A 10,210-nucleotide genomic window follows, 5' to 3' on the forward strand; every position below is an offset into this window, starting at 1 on the left:
AAGGTGCTGTGGGTGGGGGGGGATATGCGATTGGTAGGGAGGAATGAGTGCATGAGAGAGTCACGGAGAGAGGAGTCCCTACGGAAGGCAGAGGGGGAAAGATGTTTCTGGTAGTGGGATCCTGTTGTAAGTGCCAGAAATTCCAGAGTTGAATGTGCAGGATGGTGGGGTGGTAGGTGACGATAAGGGGGATTCTATGTTTGTTGTGTCTGGGGGTAGAGAGGGTCAGGGCAGATGAGTGGGAAATGGAGGAGATGTGGGTGAGGGCTTAGTTGATGGCGGTGGAGGAGAAGCCACGTTTGTGGAAGACAACAGACATTTCAGAAGATCTGGACTGGAGGAGGAAAAGCCACGTTTGTGGAAGGCAATAGACATTTCAGAAGATCTGGTCTGGAAGACCTCATCTTGGGTACAAGTGCGGTGGAGACGGAGAAATTGAGAAAAGGGGATAGAAATCCTTGCAGGGGACAGGGTGTGAGAAAGTGTAATCCAGGTAGTTGTCAGAGTTAGTGGGTTTGTAATATATAATGGGTGAAAAGCTTGTTTCCCTTTATCACTGAGAAGATGCGTGAAACCGTACAGTTCCCCCTATCTTGTTTACAGGCCTGGATTAACCATTAAACAAAATAAGCACGTGCTTAGGGGGATCCAGGGAAGTGGGACACCAGTTTTTTTTCCCCCAGTGCTTGATTTGCCATGGTGCAGCTGAGCTGGGGCCCACAATAAATGAAAACAAAACAGACCCAAGTTATATTTAATATAGTTGAATTTGGGGTCTGGCCTGGAAGAAAACTGAATTTTTAATCTATTTATTTCACATTCAGCACTTATTGAGTCTCTGATGTCTTGGCAGTGAAACAATGGAAGGGTCGAGGGGGAATCATTGCTGGGCTGTGTTTAGGGCATCAGTTGGCCTTAATCCTAATCCGGCCCTGTCCACAGGGGCAAATGTCCAACAACCTCGCACGGTGGGCCAGGCCGCAGGCATCCTCAGCTCCCATTGGACTGCAGTTATACCCCCTCCCCCGTTTACACCTGAGCAAAGCCCTTTACAATGGCATAGGCGCCGCCTTTGTCTTGATGAATTCGATGAGCTCCCAGGGAAACGGATTCAAAGAGCCATGAGCGACATTCGGTTTTCGGACCCTAACCGCCCCCCGCCCCCCGCCTCCCCAAGCTGAAGGTGGGCACCGAGTTATGGAAACGCCGCGATTTCCCGGCCTCTCGGCTCCGCGGCACCGACGGAGCAAGTGGCCGATCCCCCCGCCAACCCGTCCCCCCAACAGGACGCCCCCCAACTTACCCGCGCCGGCAACTTCTACTCACTTCGGTCCGGACTTGTCCCGGTGAACGGGTCGGGATCACGCGCCTGCGGGCGGAGGCTGTGCGCGGGAACGCGCGACTTACACTGCTCCGCGCTCCCGGGAGGGGGGAACAGGGGGCGCGCGGGTCGGTTCTCCACCCCCCGAAATGGCTGGTCACTCGCCCGAGAGGTCGACCCGCGGTGGTTGCGGACGAGCAAGGCGGCCACTCAGCCTCGCAGCATCACTGGCCGGCGATGCTGCCTTTGCCAGGCTCGGGGAGCGAGCAGAAACGCCGGCGGCCGCCACTCACTCGTTCCGAGGGAGCCAAGGTCCGACGTGGGTGGACCCATTGGTGTGTTTACAAACAACTGCCATGCTCAGAAACGAGGGGCACCGCTGCAGATCAATCAGATCCGCCTGTAAAGTAAAATCACTGATGATCCGGAGTAAGCCTAGTGTAGCATTCACTGAGGGAGAAGGCTTGATCTGGTCGGGGAATATTCATTCGCTTGGCCAAGCCACCATTTACTGCCCACCTTCAATAAGATCATGGTGGCTCGGGCTGTGGACTAAGGGCCACCTTCCCGTCTTTTCCCCATAACTTTTAGTTTCTCAATTCATCAAAATAAACTGACTCTCTTTAATACATTCAATGAGGCACCTTCTACTGCAGCTACCTTGGGTAGAGAATTCCACAGATTCAATACTCTCTGGGAGAAGCACATTCTCCTTCCCGTCTGCCTTAAATCTACTGGATCTGGGGGCTATACCTCAGATTTCAGACTTATTCCGATTTATTGTCCAAGTACCACTATGCCATCGCATGCAATCCTTTTTCCTGCGGGTGCGGTAGAATCACCCCTAATGGGCAGAGCCAAAAGTAAACTTTCCAGATGCCATGTTCAGTTTGTGACCATCACCTTGTCAGTAGCCAGGAAGAGTACAGCGGTCACGTGGAAGTCTGACTCCCAACTAAACATGACATGATAGAATACGGAAAGTCAGAGTTGTATTCCCCTGGAGAAAATCATGTACAATTTAAGGAGAAAACATGACACATTCGTTGGGGTACGGCAGCCTTATCTGCAACATATAGGTACACAGATATAGAAGGGGTGTAAATATTAGGAAGGGTTTTGCCTGTGATGTCCAGGGCTGTATCCACTAGCTTTTCGAGGGCTTTATACTCAGGGTATTGGTGTTCCTATATCAGACTGTGATGCAATCGGACAGTACACTTTCCACCATACCTATGTAGAAATTTGCCAGGGTTTCTGCCAAACCTCTGCAATCTCCAGAGGAAGTAGAGGCACTGACATGCTTTCTTCATGATGCCATTGATTTGCTGGGTCCAGGAAAGATCCTCTGAGATAATGACTCCCAGTAACTTATATTTGCTCACCCTCTCCACCTCTGATCCCCCAATGATCATTGGCTTTCCTTTTTTAAATTTTTTAAAAATTTAATATGTCTCAATATAACCAATTTCTAACAATATTTTACACAAACTTTGTATGTATATATACATAGTGATTTTTTCCATTTTCTCCCCAACCCCACTCCCTTCTAGCCCCCCTCAATAAATATAGAGAAGAAAAAACAGACCCAAAAGAGAAAAGAAATTTTTAAAAAACAAGAAAAGGGAACATATCTTTGAAATATTGTGTGATTTACCTTTTTCCTTACTATTTCTGTTAAGAGTTAAGAGCTGGAGGCCGGAGGTTGTGGTTTCAAATAAAGTTTATATATGGGTCCCAAATTTGTTCATATTGTGCATAAATTGTCTCTTAAGTTAGAAGTAATTTTCTCTAATGGAATACATTTGCTCATTTCTGTGAGCCACTGCTGTATTTTTAAGGATGTTTCCATTTTCCAAGTTATCATTATGCAATTTTTAGCTGCTGCTAATGCAATCTTGATGAATCGTTTTTGGAGTTTGTTTAAATTTAATCTTAACTCTTTGTCTTTTATATTGCTTAACAGAAAAATTTCTGAGTATTTTGGTATCTTGTTTATTGTAATTTGATATGGTATTGAATTTAAATCCTCCCAAAAGTGTTTCACTTTTGTACATATCCAAACTGAATGTACCATTGTACCAATTTCTTGTTTACAGAGAAAGCATTTATCAGATAATGTTGGGTTCCATTCTTTTAATTTTTGAGCTGCAACATATAGTCTGTGAAGCCAATTGTATTGTATCATTCGATACCGAGCATTTATTGTATTTGTCATGGTGCCCGCACATAAATCCTTCCATGTTTCATAATTTAAATCATGTTTAAATCATTTTCCCAACAACGTTTGAGTTAAAAGATATTGCCTCATCTTTTCCTTTGTCTTTAAATTTAATATACATATAAACTTTTTATTTATCAGAGTGTTCGTGATTATATATTAAAAGCTAGTGCCCTCCGTCAACCTTAGATCATTTCCCAACTTTTATTTTAAGTATGTTTTCAATTGATAGTATGAAAATATTGGACCATGCGATATTCCATATTTATCTTTTAGCTGTTCAAATGTCAGTAGGTTATTGCCCAGAAAACAATTTTTTATTCTTGTAATTCCTTTTCTTGACCATTCCTTAAAATATATGTTATTCATTGTAAAAGGTATTAATTGGGGTTTTTTGTAGCAACATATTTGGTATTTGATAGTTTATTAACTTTTGCTTTATCTGTATCTTACTCCATATTTTTAATATATGGTTTAGTATTGGTAGACTGTAAGGTTGCACTAACTTCTCATTCCACTTATAAAGTACACATTCTGAAACACTTTCCCCGAGTTTATATAGTTCCATCCTAAGTCAGGCTGGCTTTTCTCTTCTATAAAAATCTGACAAGAATCTTAATAGGGCAGCGCTATAATAGATTTTTAAATTTGGCATCTGCGATCCCCCTTGTTTTTATGTCCCTATCAGCTTTTCCAAGGATTATATTCTGTGGAAATATGTTTTTGTTGATACAGTTTACTCTCCCTATTAGAGTTATTGGCAAGTCTTTCTATTCTCTAAGTGTTCTTGTATTTTTTTCATTAACAGCTGGTAATTTAATTTAAACAAATGTTTTAAATTATTTATTCTGATGCCTAAATAACATATTGCCTGTACCTGCCATTTAAAAGGAGATTATTTTTTACATTGTGTATAGTTTGCCGTGCTCATTGGCATTACTTCACTTTCATAAGTGTTAACTTTATACCCTGAAATCACCCCATATTCTTTCAATTTGGTATGTAACTTCTTTATTGTTTCTTCGGGATGGGTTAGATATCTGCGAATAAATGAATCTTAAATTCTTCCTCTTTAATCCTTATTCCCTGTTCTTATCATTTCTGTCAATGGTTCTATTGCCAAGGCAAAAAGGGAAGTTGATAGTGGGCATCCCTGTCTTGTTGACCTACTCAATTTGAAATAATCTGAGATATAACCATTGGTTAGTACTCTTGCCTTAGGATTATTACATAGGGCTTTGATCCAATTAAAGAGAAAGCTCCATTCCAGTCTATCAAAGGCCTTCTCTGCATCTAGAGCTATGCCACTGTTGGTTCTTTATTTTCTTTTGCCTTAGATATCTGATTGATAAATTTACATACATTATCTGCTGCCCTTCTCTTAATAAATCCTGATTGATCTGATTTCACCAACTGCGATCAACAATTTGCTAATCTATTTGCTAGTAATTTATAATCAGTATTTAATAAGGAAATTGGTCTGTATGAAGATGGTGACAACAGGTCTTTATCTGTTTTTGGAATTACTGTGATTATTGCCATCTCACAAGATTCAGGTAAATTCTGAGTTTCTTCCACCTGTTTTATTACATCTAAAAAAGGGTGGAATTAATAAGTTTTTTAAATTTTGTAAAATTCTGTAGGGAATCTGTCTACACCTGTGCTTTATTATTTGGTAGATTCATTAATATGTCATAAACTTCCGTAACCATCAGGGGATTTGCTAATTTATCTTGTTCTTCCTTATGTAACTGGGGTAACTCGATATTTGTCAAAAACTTATCTATTTCTTTATTCTTCTCTAGGACCTCTGATTCGTATAATTGCTTATAAAATCTCTTGAAAAGTTCATTAATCTCTTGTGGTTTATATGAAATCTGATTATTTCCTTTCCCTGTTGCTATAATAGTTCTTTTACTTGCTATGTCTTTAATTGCCAAGCCAAGATTTTGTGAGGTTTCTCACCTAATTCGTAGTATCTTTGTTTTGTTTTCATTATGTTTTTTTTCCACTTCATATGTTTGTAACGTATCATATTACAATTTTTTTCTTTGTCAATTGTCTTTTTTCTCTTTATCTTCTCCTTTCATTAAATCTTTCTCTAAACTTACTATATCTTTTTCTAATTTTTCTATTTCTTGGTAATATTCTTTTATGATTTTAGTTGTATAATTTATTATTTGCCCTGTAATAAAGGCTTTCATTGCATCCCATAATATAAATTTATCTAGCACTGAATTTGTATTCATTGTCAAAATATATTTTAAATTGTTTTTCTAAAAATTACCTAAAATCTTGTATGTTTAGGAAGATGGGATTAAGTCTCCATCTACATCCTTTAATTGGATTATCCTCCAGAGCAATTATTAGCCGTGAGGGTGAGTGATCTGATAACAACTTGTTTTATACTTAACATCTTGGACTCTCCCTCGTATTTGGGCAGAAAGTAAAAACATATCAATCCTGGAGTAAGTCTATGTCTGTTAGAATGATATGAGTGATCTCTATCTTTCGGGTGTTGTTTTCTCCATATGTCTTTTATCTTCACACCTTGCATGGATCTTACTGTAAATTTAGCTTCTTAACTCTTTTTTGTATTTTTCCAGATTTTATCTAATAATGGATCCAAGGTAAAATTAAAATCTTCACCCAATAAAATATGTCCTTGTGTATCTGCTAATTATTTTTAAAATATCCTGCATAAATTTATGATCATCCTCATTAGGTGCATATACATTGAATAAATTCCAGCATTCCAAGTAGATCTGGCATATTATCATAACATACCTTCCACTGAGTGCCATGGATTTGCCTCCTGCACTCACATAACCTCTGTAGCTGCTCGGCCTCCTATCTGTTCCAGCGATGAACCGGAGCTCCTAGTTCCAAGCTGCTAACACCTGAGACCCTTCAGGAGCACTGCTCGTCATTGACACCCTCATGAATCCCGGTGCCAAGAACTGAGCCAGTCACCAGCAGCCTGCAGACTAGTGTGTGTCCTTCAGGCCCTGAATTCCCATTGCTCCACTACCATGGGCACCTTGCCTCTAAGGTCCTCCCCCAGGCCTCTCCCTCTTGGACCACTGAATCCCAGGGCCTCCTGGTCTGCTGTCAATCGTGCTCGCCATCTTGGGCACAGACCTCTATGGTTTTCCGATGTTAAAACAAAACACTCCTGGCCCCTTTTGCAGGCCGTTTAAACCTATACAGGGTCATTGGCATAATGTCTTGGCAATGGGACTCTTCAGAGCAGCGTGTGTTTCCAATCTCCGCTCTCCCAGGGCAATAACAGCAGCTACACCAACTCTGCCATATTTTTCTATTTTTAAGTGAGAGGTCACTACAGAGTAGGGGCAGTGTGGATTAGTCTGTTTTTAATTTGTTGACTTGGATAAGATGGACTGATTCCTGGATAGATGAAAGTTTCCATGGAAGCCAAAGATTAACAATACTTTAACAATTAACAATAACAAAGATTAACAGACTCTGGTCATTGTCATTGAGAACTAAATATTTTCATTCCTCTTTGATCTATATAGTTTCTTGATATTAAAATAGGAATAACAAACAGGTTCCTTTAAAATCAATTGCTAGGAACTGGTAACTGTATTTAACAAGACTGAGATGAGCATATTCTTGCCATTCAGTGTAAGATACTTTAGAATATGCAGATGTACTGAATATCTGACATAGATATTCCTGTAGTCTAGGCAAGATGCAGATGCAGTTTCCCAAGAGTTATACAGAGGAACATGAAGAGATCAAGCTAGTTTTGCCAATCAATTATATCATAGTTGATCTGTTATTTTTTTTCTCCTGTCTAAACTTGTCTGACCCACTCCTGTTACTTGGGTCCATGGCTGTCACCTCTGTCAACTCCAGAGCCTCTGATCTTCCTCTTGGCCACTCAGAGGGCTTGTCTCAGTCCAATATCAGACCATATATACCATGAACGTACAATGTTCATCCTCATGCGGGATTTCCCTACAGAGTTTGTGCCTGGTACATATATTAATCTAGAAATTATAACTCCTTAGATCCTGTTCTTTAGTTCCAAGATTCTGTATACTCTTGCCTTTTCTTTCCTTTTTAAAAAAAAAATTCATTTGCATCAATACATGTACAGTATTTATCCATATCATAAGATAATAAAAACTACAATGTAAGAATATATTTTTTCACATTTTCTCCCTCCCCAAAAAAAAGGATAAAAGAAAAAGAAAGAAAAAGTAAAGCCTGTCTAACGAACATATATCTTTTAATTGATTAATTGCAAATTTACATAATAATCTTAAACCATTAACTAATTAAGATGGATTGGTTTTGCAAATTGTACGTTCTTTTCTCTAATTATATATAATTTAATAATTCCATTTGCCATCTATTCAACCCACAATATCATCTGATTTCCACATTACAGCTCTACATTTTTTTTGCTATTGCTATACTTAAAAACTTATTCTGATAAATATTATTTTTTTTCCTACATTGTTCTTCCCAATTTGGAGCACAATGACAAGACTCTCCCCTTCTTCCTCTATATCTTTTCAAGCTATGTTGAAGGGGGATATAGACAGGTTCCAGACCACAATGCTGCTTGCTCCAAAGAACAATTCATACATGCAGTAGATTATTAGGAAGTAATTCTGAACTCTTGACACATGCAGATGCTGGGCAGGAATGCACAAATATGCTAGAATGTGATGTGAAGAATTCTGGAAGATGATTACAAGAGTACAACAGGTTCTACAACAATAATCAGCAGTTTCGGAGTTAATAAAGATTTGGTTCCTTCTTACATGTAAGAAATCAAACCACAAAGTGTGAATTTGTTCTTCAGATATCCCCAAGTGTAATTTTGATTTTAAAAAAAATGAAGATAGACCTCACCATGAAGTGGAATAAAAAGAATACAAGGGGATTTGCACATATTAGGAAATAATTTTAACGATGAGATAATTATAATCCCCTTTAACTGAAAGTAGCTTAAACACAACTAAAATCTGTTGGTATCAATTACAGGGATTGAATTTTTATAATTTTTTTTTCATGAAGACATAATGTGCTTCCCAGAGTTTTAGCACATAACTCAACACATACTTCTGCATCTTAGAGAATGCCAACACCAGCATTCGCTTGCAAACATCTTACACTGGAAGTTTCAAGCAGATAAAATTGCAGCTTTCAACGATTTGATGAGTTTCCAGCAGGAGTTGATGTTTGTCTCATCTACAGAATGTGTCCCTGGTAACAGCCCATGGATCAGCTGCCAGGGACAAAGCTCAACAGGGGCCAACACATTCCTTTCCAGACCTTCCTGTCAAACATACAATCCACAGTGGGGAGGGGGGGGGGTCAGGGGAGGGGTGGGTGGATGATACTCTTCTGAACTGAAGGAAGTCTACAGTGGAATTGAGACCCTTAAAGTGCATGAAGGATCTGAAAAGTAGGATCCATCTCACTGCCAGACATCTTGATGCTCTTTTGAGTCCTGGCATGAGTTATTTTGCCAGTTTGTTTTGACAGTTTGCTGGAAGAATCATCTCACAGGTTCAACCATCTCCTTATGTCCCAGGGCATCCAGGATGTTCTGCGCTAACCACTGTCTGAAAGGTGTGGTCAAAAGCATTCTTTTTGCAGAAGCTTTTCTCTGACGGACTGGATCTGGATCCAGGCCTTCATTGGAATATTGCGTGGGTGTTTTTTTAACAATACCACGTTGTATGTAGTGACATTTTGATTTTGCGTACTGACGCTCTACACTTAGCTCGATACAGCCACACACAAAGGTAGCCATCAGAAGTTTTTCTCCTTCAATATTTTTATTAGTTTAATCGAATAAATGTAACAGAGGTACAAGAGAATAAAATAGAATAGTAACCAATCTTATAGAATAATACAGATAGTATTATATCCTATATTACATTAAAAAGAAGTGGAAAAAAAACACTAAACTACCATTTTAGTTACCTAACCTCACCCTACACCCTATTTCGCTTAATACAGACAGACCACTTCTGATAACTTTTTTAAAAAGGTAATCAATGGGGTCATAAATCAGAAAATAGTTAACCTTACAAATTTTGAAAGTAATTACGAAAAGAACCCCATAAAGAAAAAAAATTAAGATTCATTTCAGTAGTGGAACATCTAATTTTTTTTCCAAAGTAGACATCCCATCATATCGGTCAACCATTATGAGGGGGAGAAACAGCATCTTTCCATCTCATCAATATAGCCCTTCTACCGATGAGAGCAACTACATGGGATTGTGATGCATTTAATATCACCACCAGGATTTTTTTAAATTTAAAATTAGAGATACAACACGGTAACAGCCCCTTGCGCCCACGAGCCTGTGCCACCCAAATACGCCAATTAAACTACATGCCATTTTCTGGAGGGTAGGAGGAAACCAGAGCACCCAGAGGAAACCTGCGCAGACACGGGAAGAATGTACAAACTCCTTACAAAGCGCACTGGGTTTGAACCTGGATCACTGGCAATGTAATAGCATTGTGCAGACTAACCATGCTACCCTTAAGGATGAGGGTGATACTGGATTTAATCATCTCCTTCCTCTGAGACTGTTACATCACAACCCAATGGAAGCAATCTATTCTGTATCTCCAGGTAAAACTGAAGATGGGTTAGGTGACTGCAGTAGT

General features: G+C 39.4%; 1 protein-coding gene and 1 long non-coding RNA gene across 7 annotated transcripts in view; one reads left to right on the forward strand and one right to left on the reverse strand.

Annotated features, from left to right (window-relative positions):
• The window catches only part of ndrg4 (NDRG family member 4), a 183,748-nt gene extending 182,120 nt beyond the window's left edge, over positions 1-1,628 (reverse strand). For 3 of the 6 annotated variants that reach the window (XM_069901062.1, XM_069901067.1, XM_069901063.1), the window contains exon 1: positions 1,304-1,628. The gene's annotated coding sequence lies outside the window, so the exon portion shown is untranslated. The remainder of the gene's footprint in view (positions 1-1,303) is intronic. The other 3 variants (XM_069901065.1, XM_069901066.1, XM_069901068.1) reach the window with 2 other exon arrangements.
• Positions 1,302-8,323, forward strand: LOC138744628 (uncharacterized). Its single transcript, XR_011345663.1, has 3 exons — positions 1,302-1,656; positions 5,850-5,920; positions 8,210-8,323. It is a non-coding gene; the product is annotated as an uncharacterized lncRNA (long non-coding RNA).
• Positions 8,324-10,210: the final 1,887 nt, after the last annotated feature.

The sequence above is a fragment of the Narcine bancroftii genome, chromosome 10, assembly GCF_036971445.1.
Source record: "Narcine bancroftii isolate sNarBan1 chromosome 10, sNarBan1.hap1, whole genome shotgun sequence".
Classification (NCBI taxonomy): domain Eukaryota; kingdom Metazoa; phylum Chordata; class Chondrichthyes; order Torpediniformes; family Narcinidae; genus Narcine; species Narcine bancroftii.